This window comes from Amblyomma mixtum, chromosome 3 (assembly GCF_055824585.1).
Source record: "Amblyomma mixtum isolate Tamu chromosome 3, ASM5582458v1, whole genome shotgun sequence".
Classification (NCBI taxonomy): domain Eukaryota; kingdom Metazoa; phylum Arthropoda; class Arachnida; order Ixodida; family Ixodidae; genus Amblyomma; species Amblyomma mixtum.
The window spans coordinates 401,914,983-401,941,955 of NC_143014.1; the positions used below are offsets into that span (position 1 = coordinate 401,914,983).

The 26,973-nt window shown below is 50.1% G+C and overlaps 1 long non-coding RNA gene and 1 pseudogene across 1 annotated transcript; both read left to right on the forward strand.

Annotated features, from left to right (window-relative positions):
- The first annotated feature begins 594 nt into the window (after positions 1–594).
- Positions 595–24,570, forward strand: LOC149357381 (uncharacterized; annotated as a pseudogene).
- Positions 24,571–24,885: 315 nt separating this feature from the next.
- On the forward strand, positions 24,886–26,493 carry LOC149357382 (uncharacterized). Its single transcript, XR_016289372.1, has 2 exons — positions 24,886–25,160; positions 26,405–26,493. It is a non-coding gene; the product is annotated as an uncharacterized LOC149357382 (long non-coding RNA).
- The last annotated feature ends 480 nt before the right edge of the window (positions 26,494–26,973 follow it).

The window sequence follows — 26,973 nt, forward strand, 5'->3', positions numbered from 1 at the left end:
ATCTGAACTTGTCTTTTTGCCGCGTGAACTCGATCTACACGTTCCGAGTTTTCTTAGAAACTGCGATCTACTGCCCTGTGTGGCCGATTTCCCCAATTAAATCGAATTAACGTCCGGCTCCCGCCTTTTTTTTTAATTCTGCCTCGTACGATGGGCGGAGTCGACCAACGCGTGGAGATCCTTTCACCCAGTCCCGTGGCGGCTTGCCGCTCTGCCATCGACGGAGTAATACGTAGTAGTCCGTAGTAGCCAATAGTCCGCGCGTATTTTTATTTCTTCGGGCTTATTTTGCGGCTATATTATCTGCGAATGAAACTATTTATTCATGGAAACCTAAAAAACAAAATAAAGCGAAAGCAAAGCCTCCACGGGACTGAGTGAAAGGCGCTCCACGCGTTGGTCGACTCCGCCCACCGTACGAGGCAGAATTAAAAAAAAAGGCGGGAGCCGGACGTTAATTCGTTTTAATTGGGGAAATCGGCCACACAGGGCAATAAGTCACTGCTTCTAAGAATGCTAGGAACGTGTGGATCGAGTTCCCGCGGCAAAAAAGACATGTTCAGAATCCTCTTCAGTGCACCTTTAAGGGCAGTCATGGACTGGCGAAAGCTGCGTAAGATGGACCTGATCTCCTTATCTGGAGAATTAGGGACTCATTGCGGGGAAACAATGAAGAAACCGCAGGTTGTCAGTGCGATAGAGGACCTCGGTTTTGAGGACGAGGAGATAGTGGAGCACTGGGAGGAAATAAAAAGAAAAGAGGAGTTAGAGGAACAAAAAAGAAAAGAGGAATTGGAGGAACGAAAAAGAAAAGAGGAATTGGAGGAACGAAAAAGACAAGAAGAATTGGAATTGCAGGAGCGAATAAGAAAAGAGGAGTTAGAGGAACAAAAGAGGAAAGATGAGGTGGAGCTAGAAAGGAAGCGACTTGAGGTGAAGCTAGCTGCAGCTCAGGCAGAAGCAGCAAATGCCAGCACGGCCTCTGCTGTGAGCAGTCAGTCATCGAAGCCGCCCAAAATGAAAGACCTTCTGTCACCTTTCAAAATGGGCGAAGATGTCGGGCTGTTCATTGTAAACTTTGAGCGCACGTGCGAAAACCATAAATTTCTTCGCACAACTTGGCCTCAATACCTTTCGACGGTTCTGCCATGTGAGGCTGCCGACGTGCTTGCTCGGCTAAAAGGCGGATGATTACGGTAAAGTGAAAGCCACCTTGCTGAAAAAGTACCGCCTGGTAGACGACGCCTTCCTTCGACGATTCAGAACCACGGGGAAGCGGCCGTCTGAGTCATTCCCAGATTTTACCTACTATCTTAAGGCAAATCTGATCGAATGGCTCAATGGCGCGGAGGTTTATCAGGACCGTGACAAAGTTGTGGCAGAAATCTGTCTAGAACAATTTTACAATTGTCTAAATGAGGAAACGCGGCTCTAGGTGCAAGACAGGCCCGAAAAGAAAAGCTTAGAGCGCGCCGCCGAACTCGCAGAAGAGTTCCAGGTCAGGCGCGAAACAGGAAAGGAAAGCTTACGGGCAGCAACAAAGCCCTAAGGGGAGTTCAGGAGGCGCCCAGTGCGGAACGAGAATAGAGCGGCCCCGCCGAGGGTAGAGAAAGGGGCAGATGAGGAGAACCGCGAAAAAGACTCGGTTGGTAGAAATGACGCGGACAAAGAAAAAAAAGAGAAGGATCGTGCTAAAGCCTTCGAGGCGAGCATACCAGCAGTCTGTTTCCGCTGTAACGAGCCAGGGCATATCGCGAGTGGCTGTCGAAGGACTAGGCTGGTTTTTTCGCTCACTACTCTCGACGAGTAAAATATGCGCCTACTAGAGCCGTACATGCGCGAAAGGACAGAATGAGCGACGGTGTCGCGTCCTGGGCGACTCGGCCGCCACAATGAATGTAATGCACCCTTCGTTCGTTTCACCGAAAGATTTCACTGGGGAAAACGCGTGGATCCGGCAGGTGGCCCAGGAGGGCAGTGTCTGTCTGCCGGTCGCGTGCGTCACCATTGAGGGCCGGTTTGGGGTGCTGCATACCGAAGCGGCGGTGTCAGTGACCTTGCCGGAGCAGTGTCCCTACCTTTTTCCAAACCGCTGGGAGGACGAGCTAAAGAAGAGGGGCCTGAGTTATGGCGACCACTCCGTGCACGAGCTGACGCGTTCCAAGGACGAGATCGCGGCCCAGTTGAGCCCAGGGAGTAATACCCCCGTCACACGGCCAGTTTCAATGGCCATCGAGTCGAGGGCCATCGAGATTTTCAATCGTTATCGAACTCGAGGGAGTTGTGGTGCTCCTACACTGCAAATCTCAATGGCCATTGATATCGTTTTCGCGTCTTACACCGAGCTCGTGTGGCGCCACAATCGCTACGTTTGGTTTCGCGCAAATAAAAATATTTTTACGAAACCAAACTAAATGCTGAAATATAATTTTTTTGCAGTCATAAGGCGCGTTCACACTTGTCGAAAAATCCGGCGCGCGAAGCGGGTTCGCTCGCCGCAAAAACTAGGACCTGTTCTCATTTGTTGACGCCGGGGTGAGGTGGAACCGCCGCATCACTGCTGTTTCTCGGTTTTGCACACCACGTCGCCGCTCGCGGCGTACGCAGATACAGTGCAAAAAAGAGCATAAATTTACGCTGTCTACGAACCACAAGCGTATGCGTGTTTACGTACGCTAAACACAAGCGCATTCCCGCATTCAGTTCAGCGTAGGCCAGCACAGACGCAAAAATAGTAATTTAATTTAATTTAAGTAATTTAAAATAGTAATTAAAAATAGTAATTTAATTGCAAAAATAGTAGTAGTAGAAGACGTTTATTCGGCCAAAATTTACAGGCCGAGCATGTCGACCGCCTGGGCGACCAGAAGTCGCTGTTCTTCCTCCCCTTCAGCGCCAAGCCAGTCGAGCCAGGTGGTGATGGATAAAGAAGGTGGGGGGTAGGAACAAGACTGCTGAGCAGCCGGGCAATAGAAGAGGCAATGGGCAAGGTCCGCATAGATACAGGGGCAGTTGGGACAGGAAGGGTCCGATCGATAGCGATAGAGAAAGAGGCGAGACGGGGTGATGATTGCATTCATTTGAACGTGCCGAAGAAGGCGAGCCTCCGGCACTGTGAGTGATGGATGAGGGGGAGGGTAAAGGCGTTTGTCGAGGCGGAGCTCGAGGTAGACCTCTTTTATGGTGCGGCGAAGGGTGAGTCTCCCACCGTCCTCCGAGGGCTTGGGCCAGGGGATCAACGGTGCCCGGAAAGGTGTGTCACGGGCGAGCTGATGAGCCAGCTCATTGCCGTCAATCCCTGAATGCCCAGGGACCCAGCGGAGGAAAACAATGGAAGGCTGCAATGCGGAGACCGCTCGTTCGACCTCCTGTTGAAGAGAAGGGGTTAGGGTGCGTTTCTGTATGTGGTGTATAGCGGCTTGTGAGTCTGAATAGACTGCGTACTCTTGAAGAGAGGGAAGGAGGGCAAATGACTGGAGGGCATGCGCAATGGCGAGGACCTCGAGGGACAATGCATCCGGAGGGCGTAGAAACGGCCCGCTGGTGTTAGTTTCAGGAGCGGGGAGGTGAGGGTGGTACAGGGCGTAGCCGCAGGAACCTCGAGGAGCCACGAAGGAGGCATCCGTGTAATCTACACCCTGGGTATCAAAGAGAGGGGAATTGTGCTGTGCGGCCGCATGACGACGGCCGGCGTGCAGAACGGGGGACATGTTGGACGGAAGGGGGAGGATCGGAAGATTGGGAGCCGGGGTGGGAATAGGAGAGGTAAACGGGGCGCAGGGAATGGGCGAGATACCCGCTTGAGTCAGTAACCACTGACCCTGACGGGTAAGGGAAAGCCGGGCAATCTGCGAGTCATGATGGAGAGAGAGCAGAGAACGGAGAGGATGAAAGAGGCCTGTTGCAAAGATCTTTGCAGTAGAGGTAGTGATAGGGAGGTTGAGAGCTGCCTTGTAGAGGCCCACAAGGGCAGTCTCAAGAGCGTTAAGTTGAGTCTGATTGAAGGAAACGTAGGGTGCAAAGTACAAGACCTTGTTGAGGGCCAGCGCGTGGGCAACTCGGCACGCATGAGCCTCGTGGAGACCTGAGCGCCGAGTGACCACGCGCCGCAGGAGGTGAGTTACGGAGTGGCAGGTGGTGACAGCACGGTGGAGGGCTTGCACGTTCTTGGCTGCATGCAAAGGAAAGCCAAGAACTTTGCACTGCGTGACGACAGGAATGGGAGAGCCAGAAAGGTGGAGACAGACGAATTGGTTGTGTGAGAGCTGGTATGAGGAATGGTTGAGGAGAAGGAGCTCGGATTTTTCAGAAGCAGGAGAGAGGCCAGCAGTGGTGAGAAAGGAGTCGATGAGATCTAGGCCACGTTGCAGGGTGTCCTGTACGTGACCGGGAGAGCCAGACGAACACCAGAGAGTGATGTCATCGGCGTAAAATATATGATGCAGGTCGGGAATTTCAGCTAGCTGGGAGGCGAGAGGGGCCATAGCAAGATTGAAAAGGGTAGGAGAGAGAACAGCACCTTGAGGAGTGCCTCGGGTGAGGTTGTGGGGGTCGGACAGATAGGTGTCGACTCGAAAGCGAGCGACACGTTTAGAGAGGAATGAGCGGATATAACAGTACATGCGGGAGCCACAGTCTAGGGAGGCGAGTTGGGAAAGGATGTGTTCGTGGCAAACACCGTCGAAGGCCTTGCGAACATCGACGGTCACAAGTGCGTGAATTTGAGTGGGGGTAGATGACAGAAACGTGTGCCGGAGAACCAGAAACATGTCCTGTGCACAGACGTGGCGTCGGAAGCCGATGAGAGAATGAGGGAACAACTCCCTCGTCTCGAGAAAATTAGAGAGGCGAGTCAGGGCCATTCGCTCAAGGGTCTTACCAACACATGATGTCAGGGAGACTGGGCGGAGGTTAGAGAGAGAGGGAGGCTTGCCCGGCTTTGGAATCATAGAAATGAGGGAGGAGGTCCAGGAGCTGGGCAGGCAGCCGCTGTCCCATGCATCATTGTAGGTTTTAAGGAGGAATTCTTTGGCGCAGTCAGGAAGGTTGCGAAGTGTGGTGTATGTAATGGCATCCTCACCGGGAGCCGAGCGTGTAGCATTAGGAGCCAGAGCCGATTCGAGCTCCCGGAGAGTGAAGGATTGGTCCAGATCGGGGTTAGGTCCACCGCAGTACACCGGGTAGGAGGGTGCCAGAGGGGGCGGGAGATAGAGAGAGGCGAGCTGATCAAAAACATCGGAGGGAGTTCCTTGAGTGAGGGCTTTAGCTAGAGTTGGAGCAAGTGCAGGCTTAGTGCCAAGGAGGGATTTGAAGAGAGACCATGTGGATCGCGAGTGCAATGCAGAGTCAAGACGGTCACAAAGAGCACTCCAACGAGAGTGCTCGAGTGAGGCGCAGTGGGCGACGATCTCGGCCCGCAGAGCAGTGATCCGGGAAGAAAGTTGGGCATTGTGACGTTTACGGCGACGCCATAAACGGAGTAGGTGAGGATCTGGGTCTGGGACTGGGTGACAAGACCGAACACGACGGCTACTGGACGTGAGCGCTGCAGTGATGCGCGACGTCCAGTCGTCGTAGGATTGAAAGGAGTCAGAGGCGAGATTAGCGCGGAAGGCGTGCCAGTCAGTATGAGTGACCGGATGACATCGAGGGATGTGGGAAAGAGAGGTGGAAATGTGGACAAGATAGTGGTCACTGAGAAGAGTTTCGGCTGTCATTTGCCAGTGAAATGAAAGTGAACCCCGAGAGAAAGTGAGATCGGTTTGGTTGGTTTATGGGATTTAACGTCCCAAAGCGACTGAGGCTATGAGAGACGCCGTAGTGAAGGGCTCCGGAAATTTCGACCACCTGGGGTTCTTTAACGTGCACTGACATCGCACAGTACACGGGCCTCCCGAATTTCTCCTCCAAAGAAATTCTAGCCGCCGCGGCCGGGATCGAACCCGCGTCTTTTGGGTCAGCAGCCGAGCACCATAGCCACTGAGCCACCGCGGCGGCAAAAAGTGAGATCGGGTGTCGTGGGGCGCTGTGAGGCAGTGCCCGCTCGAGTAGGGGAGCCAGGAGTATTGAGAAGGGTGAGGTGGCGTTCCTGGGCCAGACAGTGGAGGAGGCGGCCGGGTTTGAGGGTTTGAGGGTAGCCCAGAGTGTGTGAGGGGCATTAAAGTCGCCACCAAAGAGGAGATGGGAGTTAGAAGGAAGAGAGTGAAGGAACTTGCCCAGGGCGGAAAATAAAGAGGAGGTAACAGGGGTTTGTAGAAAGACAAAAGGGCGAGTGAGACGCGGGAAGAAGGGTGGTAATAGACCACACCAACTAAATATTAAAGAAGGACGGAGGGGATATCAAGTGGCTCCACGAGCACGTCGCTACGTACATAAATAGACGCAAGTGGTGTGGCCGTAGCGGCATGGTAGACGCGGTAGCCTGGGACAGTGCGGGCCGTCCGGGTTTCCTGGAGAAGGAGAAAATGGGGCAGGGAGGGGCGGGCGAGTAGATACTGGTGGAGGGGGGTCTTATTATGGCACAAATTTCGGCAGTTCCACTGCAATATCTCGAGGTCCTCGCCAAAAACCATTATGATAGTGTAGAGGTAGAACTTCGTGAGGGTACGCGTTCCTTCTTTTTGGCCGGGGGCAGTGACTCATGCAGGGATTGGAGCGTAGAAGTGAAGGATTCTAATTGTTTGGATTGTGATTGGAGGGTGGTAAGAATCTGCAGAACCGATGTCTCTAGCTGAACCAAGCGAGTGTGGTGTGCCTGTGTGGTGGTTTCGAGAAGATCAGCCAAAGGGGCGACCTGGGCGGTGGAGGAGGGAGTGGTGAGTGTGGCAAGGTGCTCATTTAGCTTTTTTTTTGCTCATTTTGCTCATTTAGCAAAAATAAACACAGCCTATAGTGGTGCCATCTGGTTGTCAGGACGGGAACTATTGCTGCCAACAAACGGACTGTCCTCTTAAGCCTAGCAGCGGCAGAATGGTCACTCTAAATACAAAATAAAGCAAATTTATCACTTATACGTTTTCTTATAGGCAAGGCGAGACAAAGCGAAAGACCGGTGCCCCATTTATGACCAGTGAACAGACTGAAAAAGGAAGCAACAACGAGAATTCAGTCCGAAGCGAGGGGTCCGGCTTTGAAGGGCGCCGCCATGTTTGTCGTTCGAAGCAATGCTAGCAACACTGGGCAATGCTCGAAGGCCCTCTAAACCTCGATAGAGTTCCGCGTTGCTCCGTTGGCTCGATATACTATTGACTCGATGGCTATCCAAACCGCCCGTGTAGCAGCGCTCGATCGCCTTTGAGGCGATAGACTATCGGTTCGAGGGCCTTCGAAACGCCCGTGTGACAGGGGTGTAACGAACCAAGCACAGACAGAATCGCTGAGGCGTCCGAATTTTTAGAGAGGTTGTCACCTAGCACTGACAGCAGGACTCAGGTGGTTTTGCTATGCGAGGAAAATTCCGCACGCGACGAGTGTCCGTGTGTTCTACCAGACCTTCCCGCGCGTGCGACCTGTATATATTTATATTTATCATGTATATATGTAAACAATTATTATCAGTGTACTTCTCCCTCTGTCCTTTCTACTATCCCCTCCCCTCTTTCTTTTCACTTCTACACACTGCCTGCTATCCTTTATTTCCGCTGCCCTAGCTCAGGTGCTTCCAGCAGCGATAGCAGATGCCGGGGTAGAAAAAATTCTTTTACCTTCCATATTGAATGCAAAATAAAATCCACTACTACTACTACGAGCCTCCGGGAATTACTGAGTCAGCTTTTGACGCTGCGCCGTGGGCCGGCAGCTTAACACGTGACGGCACCGCGATAACAGAAGGCGCGCGCAACAGATCCGCTGGGGCAGCTTCCAAAAAGCGGCGCCGTGCAACGAAAACCGAATTGTGTGGTGTCGCAAAGCAAAAAGTGCAGGTTGGGCTTTTCAGTTTCAGTTTAAGTTTATTTCCAGAAAAAAAAATTCTGGTGGGACACCTGGGCTAAAAGCTGCTTTTGTCAGCTTGCAATTCAGGACCGCGCGTAACTTCTCCGAGTTGCCACCGCGGCACTCAAGAGCTCACAGGAGTCGCGTGAAGACCAGATCGACTAAACCCCTGTCAGACGAGCAAGTTTAGTGTCATTTTCAACGAGTGACACTCGCCTGTAGTGTCATTCGCATCGTGTCACACGATGAACTTTAGTGACACTCGCTGCTGAACGCACTCGGCAAGAAGTGAGTTTGGGGAACTCACTTCACTTTTCCCGAGGGGCGAAGTGTATAGCCTCGGTAGCAGCGTTTCGAAATTAGAATACAACGTCGGCAATAAAAATGGCGTTTTGTTGAACGCAGCTAATTATTTTTTGCCCTCTTGTTCATGTAAACTTATTTGCGCATGTATGTCGCCACCACTTTTTGCCAATCAGATTGTGTCAGGTGCGCAGAAACTAGAAACGTTATCGACGTGGGTCACCATGATGCTTCAAAAAGTGAAGTACTGCTCCTGGCTTGTCTCGTCTTGCGAAGCCTTTTTTGTAATCGCCAATATTGCACAAAGCTCCTTGATAATCATAAAAAATTGCTTGCAGTTTGGAATCTACTGTACATTAACTGAACATTAAAGCTTTGAAGCGCGAAAAGTAATATTTTTTGTGCCTTACTTGAAAAGCGATCGTCACCACCATCAAGGGCGCCGCAGAGCGCGCGAGGGTCAGATAAAGACGAGACATGCAGGGAGCCTAGACAGGAGGAAGCACCCCTCTCGCGTAAAACTTTTCCAGCGCTGCCCAGGCTTTGCACGCCAGTCGCAAAGAGACGGAACTAATCAGCCCTGCAGCTTTTGGGAAACGTTAGCTGGTAGAACAGCCGCCCGACCACGCCGGGCGCGGCTGAAGTAGGGGTATTCCAGGAATACATGTGTCTTGTATTTGCGGTTTGTTTTTTTTTTATTATCCATTAACTCTTGTAGAACACCCTAAACGATGTTTTGAGCTTTTATTTCTGGCTGGAGTAATGTAGCTTAAAGACGCTTGTTAAATCTCTGTGTAAAAGAGATTTTTTTTCTGACAGCCTTTGAGGTTTCGTAATGTATAGACCGTTTTCGGCGCCAGGAGGACAATAGCCTCGAACCGGCGCGCGCGCGCCGCTGCTTCTCCTCCTTCTCTCCTCCTGGTATGCGCGGGCGGCGAGCTACGCGTTGAGTGACGTTCGTGTCCTGCTGTCTTTTGCACGACAAAAAAGCTTTTACGTGTTTTCACGCTGACTATGAACATGAATCGTGAGCCGAGGTCATCAGGATACCTCTGCGCTGTTGTTGGCTGCACCAACAACTACCGCAAGCGGAAAAAACTAGCCGCAGAGCCATGTGCACAGCATGAACAGCCGCGGCGTCAGTGCGGCTGCGACCTGTTCCATCTGCACCGCTTTCCGTCAGATGAAGGCGAGCGATGTCTTTGGCTGGCTAGCATTAAGAGAGAAGATTTTGTGCCTCCTTAATGTCACATGCTTCCTTCTCCAGCAAATAAAAAATGATGTGTGGCATCCGGACGTGTGGCCACTTCAGTCAGTGACAACACTTGGATGCCTGTACAGCTTGTGACCTGCAGACAAATATGATGGTCACAAAATCTGAGCAGTGGAAGTAGATAGCTCAGATAAGCAGGAAAAAGACCTCTCCGAAGTTTTTGTTGCATGATAAATATGACAGCAAATGATATGCGATATTACAGCACTGCCGAGTAAGCAGTGTGGTTGCAGCAGTGTTGTTACCGCGAACAACCGGGCCTTGGCAGAAGCAAAAGAGCGTGCTCACTGCACCAGTCGTCAAGATACCTAAGTCTGCAAAACTTGTTTGAAGACGCGTAGCGTGCTTAACGACGACCGCAAACGCGCTTGCTCACCAAAGCAAACTCGAGCTGCGGGTGGCGTGGCGAATTTCTTTTGCCGCGTGGCAAATACCCATGCAACCTCTCATCTAACTTTCTCTGTTTAGTGCGGACATTTATTTAGGGCCGCAACACTTTACTTTCGACGAGTGAAGAGTGGACACGTACGCGAAAAAGAGTGGCGGGGCAGCGAGAACGACCATTGCTCGCGCTCGCTCGGTGGCCCCCAAGCAAGCAATGGTGACATACGCGAGGTCAGCTAGCGTAAACAGTGCTTTCGTTCGGTGCCTGCGCGCTCTAGCTTAGTAAACATTCTCGCACCTACCACCTAGACCTGCTCGTAGGCGAGCATTTATCTCGAAGTGGTAACCAGCTGAAACGCACAGAGGACACCAGGCATAAAACGCCTGAATCTGGCACGACGCGTACCTCGCTGAGAAGTGCACTGTAGTACCTGCCTAAATGTGTGAAGTGTGTACGGGCAAGGGCGTCCGCAGAATTTTTTGCAGGGGGGGGCCCCGTTGGTGCCCCGGGGGGGGGGGGGGGGGGGTATGTTCGTAGCAGAAAGGCGCTATTTGCGGAGTAAATTTATTTATTTATATATAAATAAAAATTAAACAAAATGCACACAAGAAAGAAAAATTACAAACAGCAAATTAAAGCGCGGCTAGGAGAGGTACATTGGAGTTTATCAACGAAGAAACAACTAAAATTAATAAAAATGCAAAAAGATGCTATATCACTTCGTGGAGAAGAGTGCTCAGTCTTGCTGCATACGGGTTCTCGACTCACCCGGATTGATGACCAGCACACAGCACAATATGTTCACAAACACGCAACTACAGTCACTCAGTCAGTCTTCCTTGAACAGCAACTGTAGGCGCCTCGGATTTTTCTGGGCGAATTGCGTAATTACACGTGTGATAAATTCACTTCTGTGCTTCATTACACGCTCTCGGTGCACACTCATCATACACATTGATTGGAAAAACTGTTGAACACGTACGTTGAAAACAAAAGATGACTATATATACAACGAAAACTTATTTACAAGATAAATGCACGCTCGCAGCTTCATACACCTCGCTCCATCTTGCTTGCGCATCCGCACAGTCGAGCAACCGCACACACACTGCTCTCCGCTCGTCGTTTTCTCGTCCGCTGTCTTGGTTGTTCTCAGCTTCGCTGACAACCGGCCACTAAAAACACCCAAGCACAAACACAGAGGCGCGCACACGTGCAAGGGCTTACTTGCCGCAGTATCCCCGAATGCGCACTTTGGGGGTGAAAGGAACGCCGCGCAACTTCCGAGGGGAAGGGACACTCGCCACTCCAGTCGGAAAATTTGTTTTTGTGTTTTTATGGGGTTCAGAGCCCCAAAACGACTCAGGCTATGAGGGATGGAGTAGTACAGAGTTCCGGGTAATGTCGACCACCTGGGTCTCTTTACCATGCACTGACACGCACAGTACTTGGGCGCTGTTGTGATTTGAGGCCCAGCCAGAGGTGACAGGCGAGCCAGGCAGGCGCCATCGGGCTGCGTTGACCAAAGGCGCTGGTTTTCGCAGAAGACGCAAAGAACGCTGGTGTGGGGGCGCCTCGGGAGACTGCGTCGCCGTGAACAAAAGCAGCTAATCCCCTTTGCCGGAGATTCTGAAAGCGGCGCTTCTACCGAACTGCGCTACCCGTGGATCGGAGGAGACAGCGAGCGGCGGCGGCGCCAACTCATCGCCCGCTTGCCCCTGAGCAGCCCGACAAAGCGGGGGTGGACACGGCTGATTTTACCTTCCCTCCTTAAGAATTCATCGGTGACCGGCGTAACGATAGGCGAAAACAAGATGCCCCGTGCACTGTCTGCCTCCGTGTCGCTATCTCTCTAGAGATCAAAGAAACAGACACCCATCTCAAGGCGGCTCGAAACACATGCTCGCCGGTGCCGCTGTATGTCTGGAACAGGTCGCCCTTCAGTATAGCTAACGATGGCGTGGTTTGAAAACGGCGGAACGACGCACGCCCGGACGCGGCATTTCGCAGATGTGACCATGCGGGGCTGCTTTTACCCTTTTGACTGAGCGCACCACCGCCCCTGGCGTGCGGCCATCACTCACGGTTCGAGTGAGTGATTTTCCAGGGGGGTGCAGCCGCCCCCCCTTGCCCCCCCCCCCCCCCCCCCCCCCTCCGGACGCCCATGTGTACGGGTCAGCTTCCACGAAAGAAATTCATCACCGTGAGTGGTCCAACAATACAGTTCGCGTCTGCGCACCACGCACACTTAAGCAAAAGTGAAGTGCGGCTAACGTAAACATTGATGAAGTGACTTTGTTATGCTGACTGGTAATCGTAGTCTATCGAACTCATTCGGATCGCATAAAAGAAGCTTGGCGGCTGCCTGTGTCGCTTCTTCGACCACCGTCGTAGATAGCGGTGCGGCCGTTGCTGTGCACTAGAGGAAACAAACGACTCGTAAACAAATTTCGTTTGCCTGGGTCAATCATCGGAACGACGGTGGAAGTGCCTCCTGCCCCATAATCCGATGAAGTTCCGGACATCATTAAAACAAACCGTGGCAGTGTTTCTCGAAAAGCTTTTCCGTCACCCAGGCGCTTTTCTAGCGCGCCCGCCCGCCCGCCCGCGCGCGCGCGCGCGCGCACGCACGCACGCACGCGCACACACACACACACACACACGCACGCACGCACGCACGCACGCACGCACGCACGCACGCACGCACACACACACACACACACACACACACACACACACACACAAAAAAAAATCAGAAACTCCGAAGCGCCAATTTGCGACGCCGCCGTACTGCACCGTGGGCGCAGCACAAATGCGCGCGCGCACACCAGCATGGCGCTAGGGACAAGAACAGAACATAGACGGCGCCACCTCCCCAAAATGGCGGCGCCTTAGATGAAATGGTCTATAGCTGCAGTTGGTTGGTTCTGTATGTTGTTTGTTATGTATAGATTAGTGCTTGATATTACATGAATAGTAGTTGAGCTCTACTATCCTCTCAACTGATCTATCGGGGCCGTGCGTCTATGGATCGTAACGGCAGCTGTAATTTCTTCCACCATAAAACTTGATTCCAAATTGAAAGATACGGTGCCAGTGAATCACCCGTATAGGTCACGTCCGCAGCTCACCCAACCAGACCGCCTAAGGGGGAGGGGGGAGCCAAAAGGAGAGTTAATCTACCAGCACAGCTTAAGGCCTTGTTCTTTGTTTTACCTGGCACGACTAGGGAGGTGGTGGTGCTCTTATCTTGCCGGGGTGGGGCATTATGCAGACTTGATCATTAATGCTCTACCTGAGACCGCTGGCCTGCAGACACCGACCCATGGATCACCCAGGAAACAGAGGACCTGCCTAGCTGATGCGGCCTCTTCAGAGGACAGCGAGGAGCTTAACCCCTTTCGAGGCCTCTACATGGCGGCGGACGAGCTGTCATGGTCGTACTTCCGGCCACGTGGGTCCGAGCAAGCAGCAACCGAAGACAGTCGACAAGGCTGACAACCTCGCGACGGCGGCGGTGCAGTGTAGTGCTTGATGTGCCCCCTCCTAGCCTAAGTGGATTAGGGCAGCGGACTTCCTTGAGCGGAGGTGACCATCACGGCAGCAGCGGCGAAGGCCGAAGATGTGAAGGGGGCTCACGAGGGCATTGACAGCGGCAAACAGCAGCGGAAGCAGCAGCGACGTGGCGGCGCCATTCAAGCCGAGTCTACCCTCGGGTCGCCGGACGACGGAGTGGTGCTACACACAGTCAAGCTGTTGCTGTTAATTGAGGACGGCTGTGTCCTCGACAGAGGTCTCGTGTTCTGGACATCCGGCGGGGAAGCACGTTCATTCGCCTACTGGTAGACTGCGGGAGATTCGTTTCCAGCCGTGTTTGATTACTCAGCCTTTACCCCTTCCCATCGACCGATCTGCGAGAGAGCGGAACAGCCAGCATCGCCCCTGCCGTGGGTGGTAACACCAGCGTCCACTTCTGTCCATCCGATTTGGACAGTGCTCTTCGAACTTTATTCCCCAGTCAGGGATCTGGGGAATGCGAACCCTATTTAACTCGACTGTGAGTGTGGCCGAGGGAGACGCCTGTTAACTCCCGTCGGCTCCGGTTGCCGAAGAAGTTCCTTTCCACTGAGAGTCACTCTCAGTCGCTCTTTTGTAAATAATGTAAAGAATTATATACTTTTCTTTGCCTTCCTCCTAACCCAGTCTCCCATCCTCCTCGTCCCATCACCGGTCCGGCCATGCTACCCGCGTCGCAACACGGCTTTTTTGTTTTTGTTTTTGTGGGTGTGTGCATTTGTGAGCATCTACAGCCCACGTGTCTATAGTTAAATTCCACTCTGCCCGCCTTGATTCATCGTGCCGAAGGAGTTCCATAAGAGGAAGTACCCCGCGTTTTCCACATTTGTATCGTTTTATTTTGTTTACTCGCTTACGTCGACAACACGTGAGTGCGTCTCAAATCTATTCTGTGCTTCGGCCACGCTCTGTTTCTATGCACTTTACTCGCTGCCGCTGCGTTGCGACCCAAGCCACCGTCCATTCTTCCCTCCCGCCCTTTTTTTCTGTCCTTTTCTCCCAGCTCTGAACGTAGAATTCTACGTCTCCTCGTTACGTGAAGCGCTCTTTTATGTCCCTCCTTCGTTTCGCCTTCGGGCTTCTTTCGCGCTGTTTCACTCAAGTCACAATGAACGAACCAGCCCAGAAAAAAGTTCTGCTTGATTTCTTTTTTCCCCGCGATCCCACACGTGGGTGGCGGGCGACGACACTTATTCACTCCTTTCCAGTTCCGTTTTCTTGCATTTTGTTTTTTTTTTCTTTTGAGCTGATCTTCTCTCCCGCATCGTTTAATTGCAGGCTCTGTCCGAAACGTCGACTCGCAATATATGCTTCCATAAATCTAGCGTTTTCAATTTCGCATTTCGCCTCTAGGAGCCAAGCACGTTAGTTTTTTTGTGCTATATATACAGGGTGTCCCAGCTAAATGTAACCAAGCTTTTAAAAAAGACGAAGTGTCCAAGCTTCGTGAGACCAACTGAGGGTTGTTGCCAGTCGCCTGTCCTAGTCTGCGGTATTTTTTTATTATGCAAACGTAATTAATTAGCAGAGACTGATTAACTAACTTTTTAATTATTGTCTTTAGGAAGAAAGTGTGAAGGCAGGAATTGTAGATCCCATAGAAAAATAACTGGTCGCCGTATTTGCAACCAAGTACCACTGATACAGCTTCTTTTATTTGCCTCAAAAGAAAGCCTGCGAAATACAAAAAGAACCACGTGATAGGGAAGCAGTTTCAGCGCTCCCGGACGACCGATCAAGCAACGACATAGCTTATCTTTGCAACGCTGTCCCGAACGAATGGGGTTCGGCGTTTTGCGATGGTTCCGAGGTATACACCAGCAGCTCTCGCATGGGCGCTAGGGCGACCGCTGCTTCAGCGCGTGACGGTGCAAGTTCGCCGGCACGGCCACATGCCTATCGCTCGAGGCGAGGTTTCGCGTAAAAATGCGCTCCATGCGAGCAGCGCTTCACCTCCTTGAAAACCAGCGCCCGCTTACTTTCGATGACGCATAAGCAGTTCCTGGCGCGTATCTCGCCACCACCTCAAAACGCCGAACCCTGTTCGGGACAGCGTTGCAAACATAAGCACCACCCGAGCATAAGACGTCAACCCGAGCGCAGCCATACGGCTGCCATATGGGTGCGCTCGGGTGGACGTCAATGAGTCATTACTCCCTTATTACAAATCTACTCCACCTTGGGGGAATCCCCTAAAACATTTGGTCAACACTGTTCCTACTTCGAGTTACTGATCAATTCGCTCTCGCCCTACTATAAGCTTGCCGTCCCGGTGAGCTCAATTGGTAGAGCGAGTGCTCCGGTGAAGCGGTGGTCCCGGGTTCGAACCCCGAACCAGGACGAATTTTTCTTTAACTCCGAAGTTTCTGAGAAAGCTGTATAGCTTTCTTTGTAGCCGTATGGATGCGCTCGGGTGGATGTCAATGAGTAATTACTCCCTTATTAAACACACACACACACACACACACACACACACACACACACACACACACACACACACACACACACACACACACACACACACACACACACACACACACACACACACATATATATACATATATCGGGTGTTCCACCTCAGAGTTCACACAATTTTTAAAAGTAGGCTTTTTGAGTTAGAAGAGCGCTTTTTTCCGCAGAGTATCTAAGGGCTAACTAGCAAGCTGGTTAACTAATTTTGAATAGTTAGTTTCTAACCCTTACTGTTAGGATCCTAAACCATAGAGGGGCGTGTAGCCTGTCGTGAGAAATATCCATATCAGTTGTTAGAATTTCGAAAACGCGGGTACCCTCGGCGTTGTGGCCCAACAAATTTTGCCGACATCATGCCAAAATACATGCACTTTCGAGAAGCTTGCAGGCAAAGCAACTTCTGTAGTGCACGTAACTCACCGAAATAGCCAAAATTTCTTATGCCACACCGGCGAGTGTACCCGCGTTTTCGAAATTCTGAAAACTGATATGAATATTAATTATGGTGGGCTACACGCCTTTCAATAGTTAACGAGCCTAAGAGTAATAGTAAAAAGTCAACTATTCATTATTATTTAACCAGCCCGCTATAGTTAGCATGTCCCAGCTGTATTCTGATGTACTCCACCGCGGACATTAATTGGCCGAAAAAGCGTTTTTCTAACTTAATAGGGCTATTTTAAAAAAAATTGCGTTTCGCCCCGTCCGGCATTGATGCAGGACAAGACGGTCAGCGAGAATAATGTAACAAAGCTTAATGCAACGTTCCTTCCTTATTGTATTTGAATGCAAAAATGTTGTCCGCCGCTGCATGTTTCTTCCATTCCGATTAAGATTAAGTTCATTCGTTAGGTCGCACTTACACATTGAAAAAAATACACCACTCTTGTACGAGGTAACTGTGCAATGCAGGACCTCTGCAGTGCCAGTCGCATCATTTGCCAGGTAAAGGCTGGCTTGAAGCCGTGATGGCCATGTCCGAACACTGTTCTTGCTCGCACAATTATCAGTGAAGCCATTAATCAGGAAATAAAGGCCAATTGTTCTGCCAGCAGTCACAATGATGCGCGAACACTTTCATGACGCAGCGAAGACACTCCGAAATCCCAATCCGCATGTACTGACAGCGACGGCATTGCGGCTCTGCTTGAAATGTCAGGTTAACGGCACCGAACAAAAGATATAAGTACCACGCGAATGTCTGTGATTACATGGGCTCAGGCTTATAAAAGACGTTCACTTTGGGCGAATGTCTTCTGCGGTTTAGGCTTGGCGGAGAGGCAAAGCGACATTAGGCTGCGGAGTACAAGCCCATGGATTCGGTGCAGGCCGCGGAGTCTACTTTTCGACGGAGAGGAAACGCACACACGAGTCTGTACTCGCATTTCACCGCACGGCAATGAACCACAGGTGGTCGAAACTGAACCGGAGCCTTCGTCATAGGTGTGTCTCGTGGCATCCAGGTGTTAGTAGAGTAAAAAAAATCAATTACAGATTGAACACAGACATGAGCCACTGCAGAACTGCTTACTGTCTTACAAGAGAATACAACGGTTACAACGCAGCGATCACATGTTCAGCTTGGTAGAAACTAAATTGAAAGCTCGCGAAGGCCGCAGAAGACTTTACAAAAGCGGTAAAAGTCTCGCCGCTATCTCCGCAGCCGTACCGAAGGAATGTTTGCGATGAAATAAACACACAGCGCCGAGAGATATGAAGTTGATTTTCCGGCGGAACGGCGCAGACAGGTGTGATGTCGCGTACTCGACGACGCGCAAACAGGGTGCAAATAAACAACGAAAGCGCGCGACCGTACGCCACGTAATGATTTCGTATTCTAAAGAACGCCATCATAGGGAGCATGCAAATAGCCACCTAGCCGTCCAGGAGTGCTGCAGCAGACTGTACTGACCAGTGTTGCCGCCGCGTTGTACCAAACTGAATATGGCGCCACTTTCCCAATATAGCGGCTCCAATGCGCTACGTTCGTTTGTGCTGTCGCCCTTGAGTTGCGGGGAGCGCCCTGGACGTCGCCCCGAACTCGACGATTTGCGATACGGCGACCCCTTGCCCACGGGAAGCGGTAATCGGCGGAAGTTCCGATCGCCCACCGATAGCTCTCACCGCCGGGTATAGTTACCCCTCGTTTAGCATAGTCGAGTCGTGTACTATTAGTAATCAATGAAACGCGAACAAGAAAACTAAAGTGCCTACATAAAAACACCGATATATTAGATTTTGGAGAGCAGATACAAGCGAGGTTGATTAACACTTCCCAAGAAGTGTCTTCTCGCTTTCTAGATGAAATTACCCTCCACTACTACTAAGCTTCCCCTGGCTAAGAGCTTATTATTTTGCTGTTTGTGGCTCAGTTGTCTTGTTTGCGTTTCATTTCCTGCGGATGGTACGCCACTAACAATGGCCACAGCGATGGGTGGCGCGGAGCAGAGAGAGTGGCCTAGCTATCCAATAAGAACTGCACGATGCTGCCTACGCAGTCAATAGAATGAAGACGAACGACAAGCGAGGAAGCCCCTGGAGGGCGCAGGTGTCAGAATGCACTGTTTTCTTCAAGCGCCAGCTTTACTGAGTGGCCGTGACGTTCGGTTTCTGATCACTAGGTGGCGGCACTCAAGTCCCGTCCATGGAGGCCGCGTATTAGTGGAGGCGAAATGCAAAGGAATCCTGTGTGCTGTGGTACGCAAGTGCAAGTTAAAGACCTCAGGGGGGGAGGGGGTCGGAATTTGTACGCAGCCGCTCCTTAGGATGCCTCGTTCTTCTTCCCTCATCTCACTCCTCCGTCATCCCTTCCCTCGCTACGCGATTCAGATGTCCACTGTGAGTGCGACTGGTACCGCGTCATTGCTTTTATAATGAAACATTTGCATTTGCTTCCTTGTTTTTCCATGATTGGCGGCGTTAATGTAGAAACGCCAGCAGTAATACCACCATTCCTTGCGTTCCTATTACTTTTGTACGTGCACCTGTGCCTAGCGTTTCCTGCGCCTCATCGAGCCGCCGTGTCAAATTGGCCCTTGTTGCGGCGAATGAACAGAAACAGTTGAACTGAAAGAAACCTTTAGCAGATTTTTAGAACAGGTGCAAACCGGAATGAAAGAAACTGACTCAAAGAATATAGACGATTGCTACAAGAGAATTATGGACATTAAGCATGGCATACATTTAGCCGTTTTCTGCCACTATAATTACAAAGCCAGTTAATATCGAGTTGGTGGCATCAGGGGCACGCAAGAGTGTGAAACGTTCCCGCAGTAGCACTTCTAGTGTTATATTTGTGAACCATTGCGCCTTCGCGTGAAGTCAGTCCAAGGAAGCAGCTCAAAAGAGCATTCTCTGGGGTTTCGGAAGATATTAAAACAGATGCTGTCTGCGAGAACAATGACCTGCTACACATTCCAGGGTATTTTGTGAAGAACCAATCCGAGTGCCAAATATTCAACTAAGACTATCAGTGTGTAATCGAAGGCAGGAGCTGAATAACTGGAAAATTGTGTTTGCGAATAAATCGCGATCGTTGTCTTCTCGCTGCCCTCAGAGGCACCTGTAGCGACGCCAGTGTGATGGTGGAAATTTCTCTCGCTCCCTTCGCAACATTCCTCTCACTGTTTGAAGCGCCATATCATTCGGCCGTTCTACAGCGGAGCTTGCCGCGCTTACTCAGGGGTTGAACCGCTGGGAAGTTGAGCCCTAGGACTCAAAATGAAATCCCGACCGCGGCAGCCATGTTTTTACGGAAGCGAAATGCAATAGTCTTCTGGGCTGCGTGAAGTCAGTGCACGTAAAGAACACCAGGTGGCCCAAAATAATCCTGATTCCTGTACTCCGGCACCTCCTTCTATCTTTTGCCCCGCCGCGGTGGCTCAGTGGTTACGGCGCTCTGCTGCTGACCCGAAAGATGCGGGTTCGATCCTGCCGGGGAAGCTGAATTTCGATGGAGGCGAAATTCTAGAGGCCCGTGTACTGTGCGATGTCAGCGCACGTTAAAGAACCCCGGGCTGTCGAAATTTCCGGAGCCCTTCACTACGGCGTCCCTCATGGCCTGGGTCGCTTTGGGACGTTAAACACCAATAAACCAAACCAAACCTTCTATCTTTTGTATTTCACTCGCATCTTCATGCATTCTCCCACGGTGCAGTTAAGGCGTCCTCTGAGAAATTGCGCACTTACTACGCCTTTCCTAACCTTAAAACGAGGTTTCCTTGTTGGTATACTCTCAAAACATTCCCGACGCAGAAAGAATTGATGAAATATAACAAAGACGACGGTACCCAAACGCACATCGTGTTAGGCTATCGCAAGTAACTGAAATGAATGAGTGAAATGAATGAACGAATGAATGAAAACTTCACTGGGTTCCGGTTCGTCCTTAGCCGAAGATCAAAACAGGCAACGCGATAGACTGCGGCGATGATCAAGTGGATTAAGGCACCAGGAAACGAATCAGTTTTAATGCATAAGCATTTCTTGTCGTCTCACGAGTGGCGTGTACAGGACCTGTCAGCAAAGGGTGTCATCAGAGAGTGTGTGTCGTGGGTTCGGATCCCACCGGCGGCATGTGGTTGTTTTTTCTTCTGCTTTTCTAATCAATTATCTTTAAGCGATAACAGATTCAGTAAGTAATTTTCTAAATTGATCAACACCACAAAAAGTAAATAAATTAAAAAAATCCCCTCAGTCCCTTGGTTTCTGTGGCTGTTGGCGTCTCTCATATATATGTATATATATATATATATATATATATATATATATAACGTAATTCGGTTGACACACGGTAGAAAAACAACAACTTTATTCTAACGTTTCGACCAGGGTCTGGCCTTCGTCAGAGTGATGGGGTACAGGCAAAAGACACAGTTTATAAGGGAATGTACGCGGGGAGGGAACATTCTGATTGGCGCATCGCAGCGGCAAACACCTCAGTATTAATCCCCAGTGAATGATAAATGTAGTCAACGAAGCACAGTCAAAAATTACTAAATCATTGTGGAGGATAACCGCAATCACATTGTGAAAAAAATGTAAATAATAAAAAAATGTTTTGGTCCTAGCTCAAATGCACAAGAAAAGGCGAACAACAACAACAACAAGAAAAAATAATAATAATAATCATCACACACGAGAACACAGGTGAATACTACTTTTGATTAAACAACGCCTCTTGTGAAAGGGTATGGTACTAAGATGCGGTGCTGTTTCAGAGATAAACAATTCACTAAGACAGACAAAATAAAAAGAAGTAAATTGTTTATCTCTGAAACAGCACCGCATCTTAGTACCATACCCTTTCCCAAGAGGCGTTGTTTAATCAAAAGTAGTATTTACCTGTGTTCTCGTGTGTGATGATTACTATTATTTTTTGTTGTTGTTGTTGTTGTTCGCCTTTTCTTGTGCATTTGAGCTAGGACCAAAGCATTTTTGTATTATTTACATTTTTTTTCACAATGTGATTGCAGTTATCCTCCACGAGGATTTAGTAATTTTTGACTGTGCTTCGTTGACTACATTTATCATTCACTGGCGATTCATACTGAGGTGTTTGCCGCTGCGATGCGCCAATCAGAATGTTCCCTCCCCGCGTACATTCCCTTATAAACTGTGTCTTTTGCCAGTACCCATCACTCTGACGAAGGCCAGACCCTGGTCGAAACGTTAGAATAAAGTTGTTGTTTTTCTACCGTGTGTCAACCGAATTACGTTTATGTTCTACCGGATCCATCCGATCTTCACCCCCTTCTTATATATATATATATATATATATATATATATATATATATATCGTACCATTGTAGTGTCCGTTCGTTCGCGCTCAAGGCCGCAAAAAACGGGCGTTATCATTTTTGTTCGTGACGCGAGAAGCGACCAGGCTAACGTTCATTGATCACAACCATGAAGAGCTGCATCTACGTTTTTCCAGATTACTGTAGATGATCTTGACCTGTTATCTCAAAGTTTCCTTGCCCGCTTTAAATTGAGCGATGCGGCGAGCGGCAGCATTCGTAGTTCGACGACTGACGAACGCGTTTCCTGCTTATGCCGCTGCCGTGCTGTTAAGTTCGTTTGGGGGCGCAGGTCAGCCCAAATAAAGAGCTTCGTTTGCAACTCTTGCTGCTGTCTTCCTGACCGCTGGACTGCCGTCATTACAATCTGACATCTGGTGGAGGTGCCGGGTAGCCTTCCATGCACCGGACACTCCCTGCAAGTCGTGCCGCCAGCCCTCTGAGTCATTCACCGCAGGACCTGACTCCAGTCCACCGCGTAGGCCGACGTCTGCTAGGGGACGCACCTGAGTTCGAGTCTCTGCCGGACCCTACCCAGAACCGAAAGCAAAGAGCAACGTCCGCCATGAGCTTGCCCCAGACGTCGACTGCAATCAGGCTGAAGCAGCCCCGGGTGCCACCAACCTTCGACGCTTCGCCTGGTGCCGACCCCGAAGAATGGCTGGAACTGTTCGACCGCGTAGCTATCTTTAACAACTGGGACGATGCTATGAAAATTAGGTACGTCTTCTTCGCCTTGGAGGGACCAGTAAGAATCTGGTTTGAGAAAGAGGAAGCTGGCCTTACGAACTGGGAAACCTCCAAGGAGCAGCTTCTCAATACTTTGACAAACGTCGTGAGAAAGGAGAGAGCCCAGCAGCTGCTACAGCCTCGCATACAACACCCAAAGGAGAGCGTTGCAGTGTACACTGAGGAGATAAAGCGTCTCTTCCGGTGTGCCGACGCGAGCATGAAGGAAGAAGAAGAGTAAAAGCTACGGAACCCACCCAAACCGTCGCGGAATTCGTAGAAGAGGCATCCATCATGGAAAAAAAACTTGATGCCAGAGCCCGCCGGTATGACTGCCAGCAGCGCGTTTTCTCAGCAAGGTGCCTGGACACCACTAACAACGATAAGCAGTGGGAGGTTCTACGTCAAGTGGTGCGAGAAGAGCTCCGACGATTGCTGTCAACGGGAACACAGCCGCAGATTAGATCGCTCATGGACGTCATCCGGGATAAGGTTCAACAGGCCTTGGGTGTGACACCGACAACCACGCAGCCTCTGCAGTCCCCAGCCATGAATTACGCCGCAGCAGTGCGCCGTCCTGCACCTCGATGACAGGACCCAAGTCCCTATCGCTCTCAGTCAGCTGCGCTGGACCGCCGCCCTCTCGCCCCAACCCGCCCGTCCTACAAGCGTCGCACGCGGCCGAGGAAATGCGACGAGTGGAGAACTCCCGACAAGCGCCGCCCACTATCCTTCCACTGTGGCGAAGCCGGTCACATCCTCCGGCACTGCCCATAGAGAAGAATGGGCATCCGAGGGTTCTCTTACGCCACCCCACGACCCCGACCACGGCCAGCGACCAGCCGAAATCGAGGAGTTTTAGTGTCCGGAAGAATGCTTATCGCTGAGCCGCCTATCACGTTCCCCGTCGCCATCGTCACCGCGCTTTTTTCTCCTAGCCGACGTTACGCCGTGTGTGGATGCTCCCCCAGCCCCCGAAGGTTAAAGTGAATAAAGCAGCCTCTAGAGGTAAGGTTGCTTCTAAGCTCAAGAACAAAGATCCTCCCCAGATGAAAAAAATCTAGCTGGTTTCAATTGGTTCTAACTGGTTTCAGCTGGGATCAGTTGGTCCCAGCTGGGACCAACTGGCCAGCAGTTGGGACCGTTTGGCCTGCAGTTGGTGCCAACTGGCCTGGAGTTGGGACCAATTGGCCTGCAGTTGGGACCAATTGGCCTGCAGTTGGGACCAGTTGGCCAGCAGTTGGGGCCAACTGGCCAGCAGTTGGGACCAATTGGCCTGGAGTTGGGACCAACTGGCCGGCAGTTGGGGCCAACTGACCTGCAGTTGGGGCCAACTAGCCTGCAGTTGGGGCCAACTGGCCCCAACTAAAATCCGCATAACTGCATTTTGGTTTAAGTTAAAAACGTGGTTTGTCCTGACTATTACCTCAATCCTGTTATTGATCACCTGTGTTTAAAGACACTTTTTCAGATCTTGCAATAGAGCATCAAAAAGCAGGCAGAAATTATGCACACTGGACATGCAACAATTCACATCTGAAAGGAAAAACTGTAAACCAAGATTTATTTCAAAATTTACACAGCAGACTTTATCATTAGTGAAAGTTTGATTTTATAGCATATATGCAAAAAAGAGCATATATTCACTGCAAGACAGCATACAGTAACAGGCAGTAAAAAATCATCTCGACTCTAGACAGCAACATTGCCTTGAAAGTCTAGATGCGGACACTTCGTCAATGACATGAAAAAAGTGCGCACCTTATTAAACAATTGTCCCCGTTGCATTTCATTTTTATCAGAAATGATGAGGATAGGCCCAGCATCAATCTTCACGTCAGAAATCTTGAGTACCCCACACACTTCATGATCGGCTCGGTGTGGAGTCGAGGTATCGTTTATGAGGCCGCATTATGCTGTTTCGATAACGCGACTAGGAGATCAGAACAGATTGCAAAACAGACATCAAAACATGCATCAAAACAATCAAAATAAACCATGCACGGAGCACACTTCAACGCGCGGCCATTCGGATTCAGATATGTGGCTTTCCCTTTGTATCGGGCGGTCCTTACAGAGAAAAACCTGCTAAAGTGTCCTAGCCTATTTTGGAGTCTTCCTCGTCTTCATGGAGATTTCTCTCCACAATGTCAAACGACGTTTGGTTGTTTTCACCGCCAATGCTGATGTTGATGTTGATGCGGCTGTGGATTTCGCCGATGTCTCCCCAAAAAGTACAATTTCTAAGCATATTCTAACAATTATCTTTATACGGTTGCTGCAAAACCTCACGACAAATACGAAAAGTACTTATATTTTTTTTTGCGCATTTGGTGCGACATCTCGCATTTTGTCTGGCATCGTTCAACCGCGTTTAAACTTGAACATAACCAGCGGTAGCCATCGCCATCGCTGTCACTGGCCGCACTGGCTGTCGTCGGGTCTAGTGATATCCCTAATATATTCTGAGCTGTAGGTATGTTTTAGATTATTTGCCCCATGTTTGCCTTAATAAGATTCCTCGCGGATATCGACAAGAAGCCGCACGTGGTGCCAGCGTCCGATATTGAAGACTTTTGCCCGACGACAACAGAGGATTTCGGCAAGTCTGTCTACTCGGTCTTCTTGACAGACAAAGAAGGGGACGGAGAAGACACCGGCTACTACGTCGCGCAGGTCCTCTTACTAGCCGGTAAGTTTTAACCCTGTGTCAAGACCCGGCACTCTGACAGTTACTTGGCGTTCGGTTACTGATTCTAAAATCGCGAATCCCGCCTGCGGCGGCATTTCTTTTAAGAAATGCAAAAACGCCTGTGTACTGTGCGATGTCAGTGCACGCTCAACTATCCAAGGTAGAGTAAATCAGTCCGAGCTCTCCATTATAGCGTCCCCCATAGCCCACGTTTGGAATGTAAACACCACGTACTGTACACACTATGTGACGTGTCTATCGTACTGGCATAGACAGAAGCAGACATTCAGCGCGCTTTGGCGTTCGAGTAATTGCCTGAGCGGATTGTTATTTTAGTGAAGCGCAGCAACCAGCACCAGCAAGAACTTAATTCGCGCTGCGCTAGGGTGTCAAACACGTGTAGCGCTGGTTCGACCAAGCCAAATCATGCTTAATGGTATTAATTCCTTTACCTACTAGAGAACTGAAATTAAGGGCATATTGCGATCGGAATAGAAAAATACGTGTAGGCTGCAAAAACACGGACATGAAAGTGGATTACGTGGGCCAAGCAAATATGAAGCAAAATACCTGGTCTGTTTTATTTAGGTTGGCTTGTTTTCGTTGCTGCTTCCCGTGGCGTGAGGTTAAAACTAGTGCAGATGTGTGTGCACACTAGTTAGCTTAATTTTGGTGCATCCCGCCAGCCGAACTACCGTGGCTGCTTCTGTTAGCGTTTTTGGTAGGTCATAATATATTTCATCTGTTTCAATTATCTGCATAATTGTGAATGGCCTCAGAAAGGGTCAGTGCTGATCTTGAGCTAAATTTTCAACCATTTTAAGTGTTAACTGTCTGCTGAGCAGTGCACTAGTCGGGCAATGTATGACTGTGATTGCTCACTACTTCAGTAAGCATGGCTGTTTATTTTGAATTATTTGGCCCTTTTACCACGCATGCTGTATCGTACATTGATAGCCATAAGAGATTAAATATCCTTGCATATAGTATTTTTTAATGTTCTACAATCTCATTTTCCCTTTCCTCTGTAAAATTTCACACAGCAGGCGATTCCAATTGTATTTGTAACTCGCGGTTGCATTTGTGCCTTGTGTGACAATTTTTATGGAATGTATGGCTGGAATTTTGCATTTTCTCATGTTGCTGCCCTTCCCAACTATTTAGTTTGGGAAGGCATACGCCAGCAAGACTGCTGCATAATGTGCACGTTGACTTTAAAGTTTGTTTTTTTCTTTAATTTTTAGATACAGTCTGGCTGTGGGGCTCCCAAAAAGGCGTGGATGTGGAAGGGACTGTGGCCATCATCCCGGGACTCCTGACCAAGAAGACTTAGGATGTGAAAAAACCTCTCCTCAGGAAGCTTGGAAGCACCTAAGTGCATGCTAATAAATAGTTTTGACACTTTTCATGCTGTGGGCAGTGTGTGCTGACTGGAGGGTCACTGCCTGCCTTTTGAGCGGCTTTTGACCAGCCTCGGTGCACTGTGGCAAAACCAGCACCAGTAGTAACCATAACCAGCTGGCAACTGGTCCCAGTTGGGACCAGTTGAACTGGGTTATGGAGTAATTCCCAATTGGGACCAACTGGCAGTGGGTCCCAACTGGGCAGCTGGGACCCATTGTCAGCTGGTCCCAGCTGGGAATTATTCCATAACACAGTTGAACTGGTCCCAGCTGGCACCAGCTAGGACCAGTTGTAATTTTTTCATTTGGGTCCATCGACGAAAACGCAAGACCATGCCTCAACTACGACGACAACACCGACAACGACGACGCGACCATACTTGAAGCTTTTACCGCTGCCGAGATAATTA